We start from the raw sequence: 19,310 nt of genomic DNA on the forward strand, positions 1-19,310 counted from the left end.
GTAATTAGAGGATTCTGTAACATATACCGAACACTTACTCCTGTCTAGACCCCTTCCCTTTCAGACGGAAGGAGAAGCAGTCGATGCCAGAGTCTTGGGCTCCTCCTCTTCCAGGAAGTGGTGCAGTAGGGGTGAAAGGACTCAGGGACTGATTGGGCTTAGCTAATCAGAGACAATATGAAGCCTTCTCAGTATTTTTCTGGTGCTTGAGGAGGGACTTAAACCTGTGTGGATATAAATCTGGAGGTACTTGAAAACACACAATCCTGAGTTTGTGTAATCATAAAAATGACAAGCATCAGCCGTCAATAAAGAGCTGACATTTATTTAGCCGCGACTCTATGGCAGACTGCGGGCTCGACTTCTTCTATGAATTATGTCATATATGTCACATAATCGTCCCAAGAATCCTATTCAATAGGTAATGCTATTATCCCCATTTTGGGCAGATGTGGAACTGTGTCACTAAGATCCTTCGGGAGAGGGCTTACCGACTAACTGCTAGAAAGCTCTTTTTAGCCATCAGATGCAGAGTACCTAAAGCCTCCTTTCCCACAACCATGCCTTCCCAGACAGCTCCCACCAGGGACCAATCTTGTGGGGGCAAACTTGGCGTAATACAGGGCAACTCTAATGGTTTAGTTTATCTTCGGAACTTCCTGTGGGATGGGCCAAGATGATGTCCGCCCTGCTGCTCACTCACACTTCCTTACCTCATCTTCCGTACGTGTCGATCCCTGAGACACATCCCTAAAAGCACCCATTTCAGAGTCTGCTTCCCAAAGAACCCACCAGCAATACCATTTTACAGATAAAACGATAGAGCAAGAAACCCCTCGCTAAATCCATCACTTGTCACGGACCAAGTGGCATGGACCCTTGGGGCCAAGACTGCTTAAATATATGAATCTCGTTTAAGACCACCAAGGCTGATCCGGAATTTGGAACTGGACTCTGGGATGTGTCTCCAAGAAAGAAGGCTGGGAAGGCCCTGTTGGGACAGCCACGGAAGCCTGTGAATGCTGGCTGGAGCTCCACCTCTACTGAAGACAAACAAGGTCTGTCTGCTTGGTGCCCATTGTGACCACAGGCGGTGACACACAGACCGTTGCGACAGCATACAAAACAACGAACTTGACCTCGTCCTCTCCAACTCATAGCCTCTTTGCTAAGAGTGTCAGTTAAAACAAAAACAAAAACCTGAACCACAGAATCCGGGCATCTTAGCACGTTGTTAACTACGCAAAGGGTGTCTTACAAACTCAGGTCCTTTATTTTGGCCCTCAGTGTTTGTGTTGCACAGATTTCACGGTAACTAAAATTATTTCCAGGAAGAGGTACAGGAAGACTAATTTATGCAATTTTGTTGTAAACCTCGCTTCCCATTGTCTTATGAAATATTGTATCTGAAGCTATTATGACTTTTGAAAATTGCATCTTGATGAGTTTCTTGGGGGACACTGTGATTAAGAGGCATGATACCTACCAAATGATGAACTAATAAAACATTCTATAAGAAAGAGTTTATCAGGGCTCCTGGGTGGATCAGTCGGTTAAGCATTCGACTCATGATTTGGGCTCAGGTCAGGATCTCACAGTTCCTCGGTTCGAGCCTTGCATCGGGCTCTGTGCTGACAATGTGGAGCCTGCTTGGGATTCTCTCTGTCCTTCTCTCTCTGCCTCTCTCACACTCCCTCGCCCTCTCTCAAAATAAATAAATAAACATTTCTTAAAAAAGAAAGAATTTAGGGGTGTTTGGGTGGCTCGGTGGGTTGAGCGTCCGACCTCGGCTCGGGTCATGATCTCACAGTCCGTGGGTTCGAGCCCCGTGTGGGGCTCTGTGCTGACGGCTCAGAGCCTGGAGCCTGCTTTGGATTCTGTGTCTCCCTCTCTCTCTGCCCCTCCCCAGTTGCTCTCTGTCTCTCTCAAATACAAATAAACATTAAAAAAAATTTTTTTTAATGTATGTCCAAAAACAAAACAAAACACAAGCAACAACAACAACAAAATGTCTCAAAATTTACCATCCAAATCCAAAATGGAAATATAATAGCTCTTCTTGGATATTCCCTCAATACGAAACATGGATGGAATCCATTCAGTCCACTGGAAGTAGAGCAGTAGAATGGAATAATTCTCAAATTTCTTCCTTGAGACTCTTTAAAATGCTCTATGATAGTTAAAATAAGTTATTTAAAAATTATACACCCATGTCTCCACTTTAAAGATGCTTTTAGTGTTGGGGTTTTGCAGGGGGGAGGGGGAGAGGCGGGTGGGGAAGCGAACCGAAGAGAAACAGGTACCCTCAGCAGCTGTAAAGGCTTAAATATCGGACAAGCAGACAGACATAAGACAAAGCAAGATGAGACGGAGGCCAGAAACTGCCACCCACCACAGTTCTGGTGTCGGCCTGTCCAAAGCTGAGGCCAGATCTACACAGCGAGGAGGGAGATAGATTGGGTCGTAAATTGCCACCATCGATGATGGAGAAAAATGAGATTACATACAGCAAATGACATCCAGTCGGGATAATTCAGTTTGTCAATCCTCCTAGCTAATAAGCCTCCGTTACAGTTTGATGTGTGGGGGAGAACCCAGCCTTGTCCACACAGAAGAATCAATCCATCCTAGAAGCCGCTGTCTTCGTCATCTTTGGAGTCCTGACCGCCCCCCCAGAGGCGGGAAGAGCTAAAGACTTGGAAGTCCCCAGTGGCAGCCACCCCACCCCTCCACCCGAGGCCTTGGCCTCATCTGAAATCATAAAATAGGTACGTAAGGAAGATTCCAGACACGCTGAACGCATCGTGTCCCGACAGACAGGTCTCTCGTAAGCTCAGAGGAGCGGCAAAGCACGGGTTGCCTGATTTTCAGATGCCACGGAGACTCAACTTCGTTACGGCGGTGACGATCCCCACCTGAGATCTCTCGGGAATAAACGAATCTAGTAAACCCAATTGCTGTCTCTGGCTTTGGTCGAATCCCATGCCGTGCTAATGTGATCCGCTTCATTCCACACAAGCCACTGCACCGTTCAGAAAGAGCTGTAGCCCCCAGCACTCTGGCCAATGTCAAGCCAGGGGAGTTTTCCAAACGTTCAAAGGAGAAAAGCGGGTTATTGCCCTCTCTTGACTCACCTACTTGGTCTGATGTCTTGTAAGGAATAAATGTTGGGAAATCCTTCAACTGGCAGAAATATGTGCAGTCAAAATTAGCGGGCACATCCAGAGCGCCTTCACAGACGACAAAGAATGCTCTGTAGGCAACTACAGTCAGCGTGAGTCGTTCTTTTAAGGCTCTAGGGCTGTGTCCCCCGAAACCCTGCATCTTGCAGACTTGCTCAAGGATTCCTCAGGGACTGTTGAGTCTACTTGTCCTTTGTCTATCTTTATCTCTAACACAAGGACTAGATCCGGGAAGCCCTGTGGAGCATAAAAATCACGTATTACACCTACTAATATCTTCCGTATGCAGAATTTGTGACCCCAAGGAAAAGCCAGTGAGATGATAACCTCTCAGGGAAAATCAACAGCAAAGAGGAGCTCACAGGCCACCCGGTTGATTTGTATATAACCGCTGATGCAACTTAAGGCAAACACCTCTCCACACCAGTCATTTTTAGAAAGCAGACAGCATTCTTGAAGAGCTGAACTGCGGTGCAATTAGAATGCATAAATGTGGAATAACGTGGTCTTGGAAACAAGAGGTCTCCATCAACCCTTTTTTCTGGAATAGGGTCGTCCCCTTGGAGATAGAAATTCCACGCCTTGTGAAAGGAAACCCGCTTTGTAAAGTTGCAAAAGAACAGCCAGTTATGAAACAGTCATGACACAATTACTAGTGAATGCTCTTAAAATTTAGTGGCCAATCGATGTATCCCCAGGGGAAAGAGGGCATAAAAGAGTGGACTGTGCAGAGGTCGCGGCAAGCTGTGGAACGGCTTTGGAAATGGGGAAATATTGTCGACGGTGACCCTAAGAAAAAGAAGGGCTGCAGAGGGGAGCATTGTGAGGCGGCCCCTGGAATAACCATACAAAGCAAGTTAGAAATCAAAGGACGGGATCGAGTAGGCAATAGTCCAAATCCTGACCAAATCAACTTGGAAGGGGAGCCGAGGTATGCACGAGAAAGGTCACGGTCCCTTTCTTTGTCTCCAGTGCCTGTGAAGAGACCTCAGGGTGGGGTAGGATGGGGCAACAGCAGCGACCCCAGCTGCTGTGGACAGGACGGACTGAAGGAAGCAGCGGGCGGGGCTTCCACTGGGTTCCACTCGGCCGTCCCCCCCCCCCGCCCCGCCCCCAACCCCAGTCGCTCGCGGCGCCCCCTCCTGGCCAGGCGGGCAGTGCGCGCCCAGCTCCTGAGCCCAGGCGGACTCCTTGATTTCAGCCCCGAGCGAGACAAGCCCCTCTTCCTCCCGCTTTCACAAAACCCAAAAGACGGAGCCCCTCCAAGCAGCAGACAAAAACTGATCCCCGAGCTTCGGCTTTTTGCTGCTGTCCAGGCTCTTCTCCAGGAATAACTTACTCGGTGACATAGCAGGGAAGGTGGGAACCGGAGGCTGAACCCAAAAGGTTCCCCCAGCGTGGAGCGCCCCCACTTTTGCAGCTTCATCTTGGAGTGGCGGGGGGGCGGGGGGGGTTGGTTCGGTGGCTTCCGCGCCGGCTCTGGCTTGGGAAGGGGTCGACGGAGTGTCCCCCAACCCCCACCCCCACCCGGGGCGGGGTGTGGGAGGCGGGTGGGCGTCTCCCGGCCTCCCGCTCCTCCCCTCCGCGTCCCCACCCCCTGCCTCTCGGGGACACACTGTGTGGCCGCTTTTCGCCAGCACGCGGCGCTGCGCTCGTTTTTATCCCCGCAGCCGCGCCGGTTCGTGCGCGGCCAGCGGGGCTCAGCCAGTCCGCTGGAATTGAGGAGCGATCATTGAATCTGCGGCTTTCATGACGTCTCCCTGCGTGGCCCATCACTTTTCTCCCAGCCGGGAATTTTTTTTTTTTTCCGCCACTCTTGCCTTTTCCCCGTTCCCTCCACCGGGTCTCCCGCCCGCGTCCGAACCCGACGCACACCCCTCCGCCCCTCCGCCCCTCCTTTGACCCCGCGCCCAGCCCTCCTCTCCGCTCGCGGCCAGTGGGAGCCAGTTTGCAGACGGCCGCACCTGGCCGGAGAGGTTGGGCGGGTGGAGGGGTGGGGATCCGCGGGAACCGGGAAGCCAGACCCAGAGCTGGAGGCACCGCCAGGAGAATGGAGTCTCCTAATAGCCTCCCGGGGCTGGTGTGAAATTTGACCACCTGATTCCAGTTTTTCTTTCCCTTCCTTTCCTTTTCTTTTTTTTTTTTTTTTTTTCTTTTTTTTTAAATTTTCTCCCCTCACCATCCATCGTGTAGTGAAATATTAAATCTTGCTCCGTTCCAAGAGAGGAGATCATGATTGAGTGAAACCACCCTGTCCGCAACAAGGTAAGCGGTGCGCTGAGTTGCTCGAAGGCGAGAAGCTGGCATCAATCTGGGCAAAACGTTCCGTGCCCTCGGGTCCCCACCTCCCCCTCCCCAGGCGCCGCCGCCGCTGCATGCTCCACGCTGATGAGAGAAACATGATGCCCAAGTCAAGGGAAAGGCGAGGGAGAAGCCGGTTACATAACATTAGGGAAATCTGTTTCATATGGTTTTCATTAGCAACTGAAAACTCGCAAGGGGGGGGGGCGGGGAGAGGAGGGGTCTGCATGCCCTGGGCTCAGAGAAACCCAGTCAGTTATTGCAGACATCATTTCAACATCCATTGGCAAAGAAGAAATGCACTGATTAACTGGCAGGGGCGGCTTGCGGTGTAGTCATTTCCAGTTGGGAAAAGCCCATTGTCTTTATGGAAAGCTGTATCCGTGTTCGTTTTTGCATAGAAGGGAGAGACAGAGACGGAGACAGAGAACATGAGAAGGAAGAAAAGGAAAAGTGAGGGGTGGGGAGAAACAGGCAGAGAATGGGAAACAATAAGTCCTAACTGTTCTCTATCAGTAAAACCAGGAATGTATGGTATGATGGCTACAAACACTTCTCCCTAGAAGTGAACTGAATTGTTTTGTAATTGGAAGAAAAGAAAAAAAAGAAAGAAAGCAAACCCCTTCAGATAAAATGAGATGTTTATGGCATTTAGGGATTGGACAAATCCCCTGACTTGCTTCCTCCTGGGTATATTTTCATTTGCATCAAGACATTAAGCTTGAATTAGTTTTTAACAGAAATAACATTAGTATTCCCCAAACCCAGTAAAACCTTGGGTCGATCCACAGGTATATCTCTTGTACCAGCCTCAATATGGAGAGACTTTTAAGGAGGAAACATGTCTTAATAGAAACAGCCACAGAAATGGGGTGAGGTTAATGGAGAAACAAAATACCAGAATTTTCCAAAGAATCCCGCCTCCACTCCCAAAAAAGGAAGAGAGAGAGAGAGAGAGAGAGAGAGAGAGAAAACTCCAGTGTTTGGGAGTTGGAGATTCATTATATGTTTATAGAGTGCCTCCTGCTTGCTTTTATCCAAAGTCTGAAGGTACTAGGCAGCCCCCACCATGCAGGGTGCAATGCCACATCCTTCCTAGCTCCTCACCCTGCCCTACCTTTCTTCTGCTGAAAAGAGGAAGGGGATGCCCAGGAGCTGATTAGAAAGAAAAAGGGGCTTGCTATAGTCAGGGCACTGCTAACTAAGCTTCGCCCATTTTGCCTGGAGAAGGAAAGAGCTGAGTCTCCATGGCGACCCAGGTGGGAGGGGAGAAGGCAGCTCCAGTTACGAAAATGCGTTGGACAAAACTTTCCCCGCTTCAGGCTAAGAAATAAGCCAGCCGCGTACCCTCTGGAGGGTCCCAGGGAATCGGCTCTGCCCAGATTCCTGCCGGCGACCCGTGAGGGGGCTGCCGGAACTGGCCGGCACCCTCTCAAACCTCCCAAAGTTGCCCAGAGGCCACGGAGATGGTTCCGGCAGCAGGTTCCGAATTCAGCACCAAGGCCAGAGCACAGAAGGCAGGTTCCCACCTCCCGGTTGCCTGCCCCGGGAACACTATCAGCTCCTTTGGTGGCAGGAGCAATCACTTTCTATAAAGGAACGATTCTCTTGCCCGGGCAGAATCTGGATATCTGATTATCCACAGAATTGCGTGGGACAGAGAAGCTTGCAAATCATCCATTTCACGCATGGCGGTGCATCAGAGTAACTATTCAAAATCAAGAGCACTAAAACAGCAAAAGATGCAAGCTGAACTAAGAATGGAGAATGACCCTGTCCTCGGGGAGAAAGGGGGTATGCGGGGGTGCGCGCGCGCGCACACGCGCACGCGCACACACACACACACACACACACACCCTGGATCAGTCTTTGATGAGAGTTGCCTGGTTTCAACCAAGTCCCTTTGGTTTCAAAAGCATCCATTCATTTCTTACCCTGTCACTCTCCTCTTCACTTTGAATGGGGCTTCGATGACAGAAAGACTGTAGGAGCACCCTGTCAGCAAGATACCAGTTAACCAAGTCCTGTCTAGAGGTCCTGAGACCACAGAGGTAGAGAAATAAATTACTCTTGGTCCAGACCTGACAGACTCTTCCAAAAAAAAAAAAAAGAGCCAGTGAGCTCCAGGAAAGGGAAGTAAGTGTGCTAGTGAGGTGAGATGCGGTAACTGTATCTTTAAGCCAGGATGTGAACAGGGCAGCTACATTTCCAAGGTTGCAGGCATAGGAAACAAGGAGGAAACTGTGCAAGAGGGGAGGACTTCTTATCACCCGAGTTCCATGTCAGCATCCGTTGAGTGAAAGCAGGTAAGTCTCTCTCGCCATTCTGCTTTCGCCTTGGGCAAAATTGGTCTCTGTCCTGCTGTCCTCATCTCTGGTCATAGAGCCTCACGCCCGCCAATACTGATGAGGAAAAATAGTAGAGAAAAGTGGCAATCACATTTCTAATAGACAGCTTTTCAGAGTAGCATCCAGCTGTTCCAAGGCCCAATTTGAATTGCAGAGCCCAGTCTAAGTTTGACAACTGGTGGGAAATAGCTGATAACGCCTTTACAATACACTGGGCTGCTTTTCTCTGTTGAGGATATACTCCTGTGTGTCGGTTTAGTCTTGAGCTGGTTCCGGTTTGTTCTCTATGAAGGAAAATAAGGTAAATCCTGATTTTCTTTGCTGGGCTCTCCAACTGTGTTTCCAAGCTTGCCATTGCTTTCTAAAGGGGACGCATGCAGAGCACTTAGGGCTTGGTTAAAGCCGTGTGCTTATACCTTCCAGTTTTTGTGGGGTGTTTTTCACGATCTCGACTGAAGGCAGAAGCAGTCTATTCCAAACCTGGGCAAAGGGTGAGATGTTACACGATTTCTTCCATTTCCATTCCTGATAGATATTGCTAAGTTTATCCATGATGTAATTTATAGAAGAGTTGCTGCCTAAAGTGGAGAGAAGTGGTGCATGGAGTACTGTTAGCACTTAAAACAACTGTATCCTGGCTTCGTGCCGTCTAAAGCTATCGGTAGACGAGAAGTCGAGATTAGTTAGGAGATAAATCCATACAAAAATATAGATCATTCCATGAAAAAAAGATCATTTCTAAAGTAATGTACTGGTGAGTTCTAAAGCTCAGTTTCTCTCGTGAGTTAAAAAAAAAAAAAGATGGGAATGTAAATGATCTAGGTATAGGAAATTGCTCAACCAATGATCTTTAGTTCTGGTAGATTCTATGCTCGTATATTCGGTGCTAATTTATCAAACTAGGATTTGCTTTCTTCCTGGGTGGCTAATTGTTGAGCAAAGCATCATTATGCCCTGATGGCAGTCAATGGCATACTCCAAAATAATTGGTTTACCCATTTCAAGTAAGATTTGTGAAGGAGACCTAATCTTTATCCCTGTGCACTTTGTATAATTTTTTTAAAAAATAATTTTGTCACCTTACCATGGCATTTCCTGAACATCATCAAATAGTATATGTTAACTTTTATGATCTGGGTCTCCATTTAATACAAGGATCTACATAGGCTGTTGCCTTTCAGTATATAGAAATGTGTTCATTCCCTCTCAAATCCTCCCCCCCATCTTGTTACAAACTATCTCTGCCTTTACATAAAACAAGACATCAGAAGAGCTGTTGAATGAGCAAAAGGAAAAAATTATTGGCAATGAAAAATACATAAATACACCCTTATTGAAGCTTAACCCCATTCGCTGATTTTCACGGGTAGAAAGTATTGCTTTTCCCAACGGTTGAATCTTGACTATGTGAATCTTCATGAAAATACGATGAAGCTTCTTTACCAAAATGGGCAAGCAGGCAGGGTGAGGCTCTTTTCTTTTTCGACAACTCTTCCTTAAACAAATGGTATGTTAGCAATATGCAGATTAGTGAGGGAAATAGACCAGAGAGAGTGGAAACATGGGGAAGGAAGCTGGGGAAAAGGCTAGCGTTTAAGTCTCCTGTATTTTTACCAGCACTAAAGTAATGACACTTTTGAAACCAAGGTTTTTTGTTTGTGTTTGTGTTTTTGTTTTGTTTTTCAACTCATTGTATCAAGACTTTAAGTTTTGTGGAATTGAGATGTTTCAGTGTAACATGTTTGGATTTATAGTTTATTTAGATGGCATTTATTGTTTCTATTTTTTATTTTCAACTGTCATTTTAAATATCAAAAGAGAATGGAGTCCCTCTGGATTTTTTCAGAATTATTAAATTTAGTAATATGAATTAAAGGGAAATTGGTAGTTAGGTTGAAAAATCATCGAGATATTTGTTGAATTAAGATTTTTTTTTTAGTTGTAGTTTGAGGGTTTAAGGAGATTAAAAAAGATAAAATGCAGTCATTTGGGATAACACATTTTAAAATGTATTTTAAATAATTGGCTCTAGAAATGATTAGGGTCTTATACAAAGAAGAGATTATCATGATGGCAGTTAGTGCTCTAATGGTATTCTTACCCTCTTTTGACAAAGTACTAGAATATACACATACTTGATATCACTTTACTAGCACTAATTAATAACACAAAGTTATTTCCTTCAAATAAAGAAGGACGGTGTCATCTTTTTATTTAAATTTGAGATATAGGGGCACCTGGGTGGCTCAGTCAGTTAAGCATCTGACTCTTGATTTCAGCTCAGGTTATGACCTCACAGTTCGTGAGTTCGAGCCCTGTGTCGGGCTCTGCACTGACAGGGTGGAGCCTGCTTGGGTTTCTCTCTTGTTCTCTTTCTACCCCTCCCCAACCTGTGTGCTCGCTCTCTCTCTCTCTCACAAAATAAATAAACAAATAAATGAATACTTAAAAATAAGATAAAGTGAAATTCGAGATATAACTGATGTACAATAGTATATTCGTTTCAGGCACACACCATAGTTACTTGACATTTGTGAACATTGTGAAGCAGTTGCCACAATAAGTCTGGTTGTCGTCCATCACCCCACAAAATTAATACAATATTACTGACTATATTCCACACGCTGTACATTATACAACCATGACTGATTTGTTTTATAACTAAAAGTTCATATTTCTTAATCCCTTCCCCCCATTTCGTTCCTACCAACCACCCCCACCCCCTGCAACCACCCATCTGTTCTCTGTATTTGTGTGACTGAGTTTTGTTGGTTTTGGTTTTTTTGATTCCACATGTAAGTGAAATCACACAGCATTTGTCTTTCTCTGTATGACTTATTTTGCTTAGCATGTTTTTTGCAGGTTACAAGATTTCATTCCTCTTATGGCTAAGTAGTATTCCATTATATATATATACACACACATATAATACACACACACACACACACACACACACACACACACACACCCCACATCTTCCCCATTCATTCGTTTATCAGTGAGCACTGAGGTCGTTTCCGTATCTTGGCTTTTGTAAATAATGCTGGAATGAACAAAAGGGTGCGTACGTCTTTTCAAGTTAGATATTTTGTTTCTTTTTCAGATAGGTAACTACTAGTGGAATTGCTGGGTCTTATGGTAGTTCTACTTTTTTTTTTATTTTTTGAGGAGCCTCTGTACTGTCTTCCAAAGTGGCTGTGCTAATTTGCATTCCCACAACAGAGCACAAGAGTTCCCTTTTCTCCACATCCTCATCAACACTAGTTATTTTATGTCTTATTGAACTAGTCGTTGGTTGGCACGGAGTAAGATCTCATCGTGCATTCCCCTGAGGATTAGCGAAGCTGACCGTCTCTTCACATGCCTGTTGGCCATCTGTACATCTCCTTTGGAAAAATATCTGTTCAGATCCTCTGCCTATTTTTTTAAATTGGATTGCTTTTGCTATTGAGCTATATGTTTTAAATACATTTTGGATGTTACCCTCTTCTTGGATATGTGACTTGTGAATATCTTCTCCCATTCAGTAGGTTGCCTTTTCAGTTTGTTAAAGGTTTCCTTCACTGTGCATAAGATTTTCAGTTTGATGTAGTTCTGTTGTTTATTTTTGCTTTTGTTACCCTTGCTTTGGGAGACAGATCCAAAAAAAAAATTGCCAAGACCAATGTCAAGGAGCTTACCATCTATGTTTTCTAGAAGTTTTATGGTTTCAGGTCTTAAATTCAGGTCTTTAATCCAATCTGAGTTGACTTTTATACATATGGTGTAAGATAGTGGGTCCAGTTTTATTCTTTTGCATGTAGATGTCCAGTTTTCCCAACACCCTTTATTGAAGAGACTGTCGATTCCCCATTGTATATTCTTGCCTCTTTTGTTGTAAATTGACCACATATGCGTGAATTTATTTCTGGGCTCTCTATTCTGTTCTATTAATCTATGTGTCTGTTTTTATGTCAATACCATACTGTTTTGATTAGTATAGCTTTGCAGTATAGTTTGAAATCAGGGAGCGTGACACCTCCAGCTTTGTTCTTCTTTCCCAAGATTGTTTTATTTGGGGTCTTTTGTGGTTTCATACAAATTTTAAAGTTATTTGTTCTAGTTCTGTGAAAAGTGTCATTAGAATTTTGATAGGGACGGCATTGAATCTGTAGATTGCTTTGGGTAATATGGACATTTTAATAGTATTAATTCTTTCAATTCATGAGCATGGAATATCTTTCCATTTATTTATGTCTTTTTAATTTATTTCCTCAATGTATTATGGTTTTTGATGTACTGGTCTTTCATTTCATTGGTTAAGTTTATTCCCAGGGATTTTATTAAGTTGAGGCACATTCCCTCCATACTCACACTGTTGAGAGTTTTTATCATAAGTGGTTGTTCAATTTCATCAAACACTTTTTCTGCATCTATTGAAATGATCATATGATTTTATCTTTCATTTTGTTAATGTGGTGTATCACACTCATTAACTTGCAGGTATTGAACCATCCTTGCATCCCTGGAATAAATCCCACCTGATCTTAGTGTATGACCCTTTTAATGTATTGCTGAGTTTGGTTTGCTAATTTTTTGAGGATTTTTCATATACATTCATCAGGGATATTGCCCTGTAATTTTCTTTCCCTGTAGTGTTCTTGTCTGGTTTGGGTCTCAGGGTAACACTGCACTTGTAAAATGAGTATGGAAGCTTTCTCTCCTCTTCAGTTTTTTGGAAGAGTTTGTGGATAGGTATTAAATCTTGTTTGAATGTTTGGTAGAATTCACTAGTGAAACCGTTTGTTCCTGGACTTGTGTTGGGAGGCTTTGGATTACTGATTTAATCTCCTTACCAGTAATCAGTCTATTCAGATTTTCTATGTCTTCATGATTCAGTTTTGGAAGATTGTACATTTCTAGAAATGTATCCATTCCTTCCAAGCGGTTCAATTTGCTGGTGTATAATTCTTCATAGTCTCTTATGATCCTTAGCATTTCTGTGGTATCAGTTGTAACTTCTGTTATATTTCTGACTTTATTTGTTTGAGCCCTCTCTCTTTCTTGGTGAGTCTAGCTAGAGGTTTGTCAATTTGTTTGTCTTTTCAAAGAACCAGTTCTTAGTTTCACTGATTTTTAAATTGTCTTTTTAGTCTCTATTCCATTTATTTCCACTCTGATCTTTATTAGTTCCTTCCTTCTACAAAATTGGGGGGGTTGTTCTTCTTTTTCTAGTTCCGGGAGACGTAAAATTAAATTGTCTATTTGAAATTGTTCTGATTTCTTGAGGTGGGCCTGTATTGTTATGAATTCAACTCTTAGAACTGCTTTTGCTGCAGAGACTGTGGTATGTCGTATTTCTATTTCCATTTGCTTCCAGATATTTTTGGGTCTCTCCTTTGATTTCTTCTGTGACCCGGTAGTTGTTCAAGAACGCGTTGTTTAATCTCCATGTATTTGTAGATTTTTCAGCTTTCTTCTTGTAATTGATTTCTAGTTTCATATCATTGTGGTTGCAAAACATGCTCACTATTCTTTTGGTCTTCTTGAATTTATTAAGACTTATTTCTGTGACCTAATGTAATGGTCTAACCTGGGGAATGTTCCTTGAGCACTTGAGAAGAAAGTCTGTTCTGCTGTTTTTGAATGGGATTGCTCTGTATTTATTAAGTTCGTCTGCCCTCATGTGCTGTTGAAGGCCAATGTTTTCCAGTTTATTTTCTGTCTGGATGAGTTATATATCCATTGATGTAAGGGGAATGTTAATATTGCCTACTGTTGTTGTGTTGCTATCAATTTCTACCTTTACGTTTGTTAATATTTGCCTCATTTATTTTTGTGCCCCTAAGTTGGGTGCATATATATCTATAAATGCTTTATCTTCTTGCTGGATTGACCCCTGTATCATTACATAGTGCTTCTCTTTGTCTTTTGTATCTTTTTCTGATAGAAGTACAGCTATGCCAGCTTTCTTGTCATTTCCATTTCCATGGAATATCTTTTTTCGTCTCTTGCTTTCAGTCAGTTTGTATCCTCACTTCTAAAGGGAATTTCTTACAGGTAGCATATGGATATCTTTTTGTAAATCCATTCAACCACTTTTTTGATTGGGGAATTTTGTCCATTTATGTTTAAAGTAATTATTGATAGGGTGTACTTACTGCAATTTTGTCCATCATTTTCTGGTTGTGTTTATAGTTCCTCTCTTCTTCTTCTCTCTTCCCTTGTGGTTTGATGGTTTTCTTTCTTGTTATGCTTGAATTCGTTTTTCATTTACCTTTGTGTACTTACTGTAAGTGTCTGGTTTGTGATTACCATGAAGTTCACATATGTCATACTATGTATAAAACAGTCTATTTTAAGTTGATAGCAATTTAAATTTGAACATATTCCAAAACTCTACATTTTTACTCCTCCCTCTATGTTTTACGTTTTTGATGTCACTTTTTATATCTTTTTGCTTTATGTATTCCTTAAACTTTATTGTAGTTTTAGTTCGTTTCACTATTTTTGTCTTTTAACCTCCTAAGTACCTTAATAAGTGATCAATCCACTGCTTTTACTGTATATTTACATTTTCCAGTAAGGTTTTTACTTTCGTATGTTTTCTTATTATTAATTAGCGCCATTTCTTTTCAGCTTAAAGAAGTCCCTTTAAGATTTCATGTAAGACTGGTTTGGTAGTGATGAATTCCTTTAGCTTTTGCTTATCTGGTAAATTCTTTCTCTCTCCTTCAAGTCTGAATAACCTTGATATTTCTGTTTCCTCATTTTGCTTGGCTCTGCGTCTGTGTATTAGGCCACACAGCTACCTCTTTTGGGCTTGAAGAAGCGTCCTTGTATAGGTGATAAACCTTGTTCGATTTTTGTCCTAACTCAAGGTTGTTTCTTGAAACTTTGTGATTGTCTAAATTGCCTAAGTTATTATCGATATGTTGAAGACGTGCCAAGACCTGTCAGCCTGTTCTAAGGTGGAGGGGGGGGCAGAATCTGTTTAGCACCTAATTGCAGGGCGAATAAAAGCCAGATCTTCGGGCAGTAGTTTGTACACTATGCAAAGATATACAGTCTTGGGGGACTGCAAGCATAATCCGTGTTGGCCTCTAGGCCAGGAGATCTGTAGGTCTCCCCTGGGCAGCAGTTATAAAAACTGGGCCGTGGGGCGCCTGGGTGGCTCGGTCAGTTGGGCGGCCAACTTCACAGGTCCTTTTCACAGGAAGACTGAGGTTGTGTGTGTCTGCTGTCTGTGCCCTGGGGTGGTGGCCTGCCAAGAGCTATCTTTCTACTTGTTACGGTCCTGTGGAGCTCTGGAATGTCAATTCTCTTAGCCACTAGAGCCGGGTGATCAAAGAGTGAGCCCTGTGTGGGTTGAATGGGCCTTCTGGCTTTAGCAAGGCCATTGGAGGGGGCAGGGGGCAGGGCAAGTTCACCGGCTTTGGAAAGGTAGTGGGAAAACGTCTGATCTGCGCCGGTGCAGCAAGAGAGTGAATCGCCTGAGTGTGTGCCCTGGCTTTGGTCTAGGAGTGGGGGAATCCTGTGACCACCAGGGCTGCCAGCCCCAGCCAGGGAGCAGGGGAGCACTGCGACTCCCCCACTCTCCAGTCTCAGCGAGCAACACAGCGGCTCACCCTGCCCTTCCAAGCCAGTCAGCGGGAGGGCGCCTTGTCCAAGCTCACTTGGCCGTACAAGCAGGCTAGACAGAGGGCACAACAATGGTGTCAGCACCTCCATTTCCCGGAGCATCTCAGCTGTGCCCCTGCCCCTGCAGCAGATGCCTCCGATCGACGGATGAATGCCCCTCACATATAATCTAGGTACTTTTCAAACGGCTGTTTTGTTTTGTTTTGTTTTGTTTTGTTTTGTTTTTGCTGAGTGAAGCCATACCCCAGCCCCCCAAGAGGGGAATCTGTTTCCCACAGCACTTTGGGACTTCCGGACATCAGCCTGATTGGTTGCCCAAACCAGACATCCGGAAGGCTCGTCTTTCTGGTGCAGATCCCAGAGGCCAGGGTGCCCCGTGCGGGGCACCAAACTCTCACTCAGAAAGAAGCACCTGTCTGGTAAGATCCCTCCCTGTTGTGTGCTGCTGCTCCAGGGATGGGGTTTCTTTCAAGACTGTCTCCGCCTCTCCGTCCCATCTTAATGCGGTCCTTTTATTCTCTGTTGTGGAGAGCAGCTCATCTGTAGTTTTCAGATCTTTTTCAAAGGGAAAGGATCCATATGTAGCTGTAGATTTGATGTGTCTGTGGGAGGAGATGCGTTCACAGGCTTCCCATGCTGCCATCTTGGACCCTATCCTCTGAGGACAATGTCATCTTAAAAAAGAACATTCCGTATTCCCTAAACTGTCTGTAGCTTTGATCTAACCATACCGGCTAATCAATTATAGATATTTCTTTCTTTATTTATTACTGAGCTGCACGGTTATTTAAATAAGTCTTGAGAGAATGATTTTGCGTGGCATTCCAGTGACCATTCAAACCTTCATCCTGTCCGGATGCCTTCAGGCCATCAATCAACTTTTCCAATTGCAATGTCTGAAGTTAATTCCACATTTTAAACAAACGGCACCTTAATTCATGTCTTTACAGATTTATGCTGGTCAGATTAAGCCCCCGAGGCCCCTTCAGTCTCGTATTTCACATTTCCTCTCTGTGGCCGTACTGAGAACCAGAGACTGTATGGCGCTGGTGGTTCGTTCGGTGAACGATTTTTGATGGTCACCACCAGTCACGTTCCTAGTCACCGAGACATGGCTTCTAGCGTGAACACTTTACAAAATTCACCAGCAACTGAATCTATGGGTAAAAGGATCCATATCCCTGCCCGCAGTTGTTTGGGGGCACGAAATCTGAACATATATGCGACGTGAGAGACAAGTCTTTATAAATGAAGTTCAAATCCTGCTGCTGTGACAGTTGCCTCTTTAAACTTACAGACATCTACTTTCTTCCTACTCGGATGAGAATGGAGTTGTTTGGTTGGTTGGTTGGTTGATTGGTTTTTGAGGATGCTTTCCATTCTCCTCATAGCGTCCAACCAGAATGTGTGTGAACGTGACATTGTGCCTGGGAGGCGTTATTCAGTGATGAAAAGCACAGACCCTGGCGTGGCACTGACTGCATCTGAATCAAGCTTTAGGTATTAGCTAGCGTCGGTGCGGTAACAGCAGGTCTCAGCATCTCAGTGGCTTACAAGACGGACGTCAATTTCCCCCTCGGGCTGCGTACCTTTGCTGGTCGGCTGTGGGCCCGCCACCCCGTGTCTTCCTTGTTCTGGGGTCCAAGCTGAAGGACCAGTCTGATCTGGGACATTCCATGCTAGCGTCAGAGGGCAAGGAGAATGCCAGAGTTAGCAAGGGCCCTTAAAAGTCCTGCTCGGGGATGGCCCAAGTTATGCGCTCGGAGACTGTGGACCAGAAACAAGTCATGTGTCGCGTCCATGTCAACGGCCGATGAGATGGAGACACATATTTATCCCACACTGAAGCATCTGCATACAGCAACAGGTGCAGATGTATAATCTTCTTACAAAGAGGGAAATGAATAATTGGGGACAATTACATACTCCACTACACTAATTATGTGACCTTGATCCACTTTAAGCTCTGGGTTTGCCTGTCTATAAAATGAAAATGATAGCGTCCACCCCAGAGACGTTATGAGGATTAATGTGATAATGTAAGGTTCCTGGCACAATGTCCAGCACAGAGTATCCACTTTATGAATAATAGATGCCGTCATTCGTTTGCTACAATATGTCATTGAATGCGGTCCTCTGTGCGGCCGTGTAAACCGTATTAATTAGATAGCTGTTGTAACAGAAAATCCCTAAATCTCAACAGCTTAGCAAAATAGAAGGTTATTTCTCATTCTCGTAAATCTAATTGGCTGATGCCATACAGGGACCATACTCAGGAGATTTTTAATGATCCGGGCCTTGGAAGTAACGTATATCACTTCTGCCCACACTCTGTGACTTCGCCTAATTGCAATGACAAGTTCAGCTCTGTGCCCGGGAGGAAAATACACTGGTAGTGTCAGCACACTAGAGTCTTTGGATACGTATCCAATATCAAACACACCCATTTGGCTGCTTTAATACAAATGTCTGGCATCAAAGAAATACAGCTATTGTAGGTCAGGAATAAAGGGGGGCGGGGCAAACGATCTGTCCCGGTGGTGGAAAGATCCCTGGCGGAAACGGTATTTTGTTGAGCTCTTGAATCATTCTTCAGCGGTGTATTTGTTTTTAAGAAATTAGCTGGGATCTTTGACTTTGGAATGAGTGTACTTGATGCTTGCAAAAGAGAAGTAAATCCGTATTGTTTGACGCCTGGTAGCTGAGCCACGAAAGTAGACACAAAGAAGAAAAACTGACTTCACGACCCATGCTGGAGCGCAAGTTTCTAATCCTGACCGTTACGCCCACATTGTGTCGAAGAAAGCTCAAGAATTAGATGCTGTCTTCCAATCTCTCGAACTTGCCGTTGACTAGCAATTTGCATTTTGTCTCGAATCACATAAACATCTATAGGGTAGACCCGTGCTCTAAGTTTGGGGCGAATTAATCTAACAATAGTTTGTGTTTTCCTCAAAATAGACCACGTATTTTGTAAGTAGCCTTTGAGAACTCCTGCCTGCCTCAAGGAAAGCGGGTAACCTTGGAAGCTAAAGTCTACACCTTTTCACTGGAAGGGAGACACCATAAACTTTTTTAAGTTTATTTATTTTGAGAGAGAGAGAGGGAGAGAGCAGGGGAGGGGCAGAGAGAGGGGGGGAATTCCAAGCAGGCTCCACACCGCCAGCACAGTGCCCAACGTGGGCTTTGGACTCACGAACCGTGAGATCATGACCTGAGCTGAAATCAAGAGTCGGACGCTCAACTGAGTGAGCCACCCGGAGAGACACCAACTTTAATGCTCAACTTACAGTCTAGACAAGATGAATATTAGGTGGAGATATACGAGACAGCTATGAGACAAAGAGCCGGAAGGAATACGACGACCACACAGGATGCTGCCAGTTACCCTCATTCCCTGCCCTCCAGCATGGTGCCGAAGCCACAGTCCACGCATGCGGGACCCAAAGTTACCAACCTGGAATAGTGACTATATATCCTTCCATGGGGCAGCTATACTGGATTAAAGAACTCTTGAACGCTTTAAATATCTTGCCATTCTGGATAAAGAAATTGTGGTTTATATACACAATGGAATACTACTTGGCGATGAGAAAGAATGAAATGTGGCCTTTTGTAGCAACGTGGATGGAACTGGAGAGTGTTATGCTAAGTGAAATAAGTCCTACAGAGAAAGACAGATACCATATGTTTTCACCCTAATTATGTGGATCCTGAGAAACTTACCAGAAGACCATGGGGGAGGGGAAGGAAAAAAAAGTTAGGGAGAGAGCTCAACCATAAGAGACTCTTAAAAACTGAGAATAAACTGAGGGTTGATGGGGAGTGGGGGGGGGGGGAGGGCAGGTGATGGACATTG

At 44.5% G+C, this 19,310-nt stretch overlaps 1 protein-coding gene across 1 annotated transcript in view; it reads left to right on the forward strand.

The window, feature by feature from the left end:
- Nucleotides 1–4,852: 4,852 nt before the first annotated feature.
- Nucleotides 4,853–19,310, forward strand: part of KCNJ6 (potassium inwardly rectifying channel subfamily J member 6) — a 279,348-nt gene continuing 264,890 nt past the window's right edge. The window contains exon 1 of the mRNA XM_003991434.6: nucleotides 4,853–5,447. The gene's annotated coding sequence lies outside the window, so the exon portion shown is untranslated. The remainder of the gene's footprint in view (nucleotides 5,448–19,310) is intronic.

Source organism: Felis catus, chromosome C2, assembly GCF_018350175.1.
Source record: "Felis catus isolate Fca126 chromosome C2, F.catus_Fca126_mat1.0, whole genome shotgun sequence".
NCBI classification, from domain to species: domain Eukaryota; kingdom Metazoa; phylum Chordata; class Mammalia; order Carnivora; family Felidae; genus Felis; species Felis catus.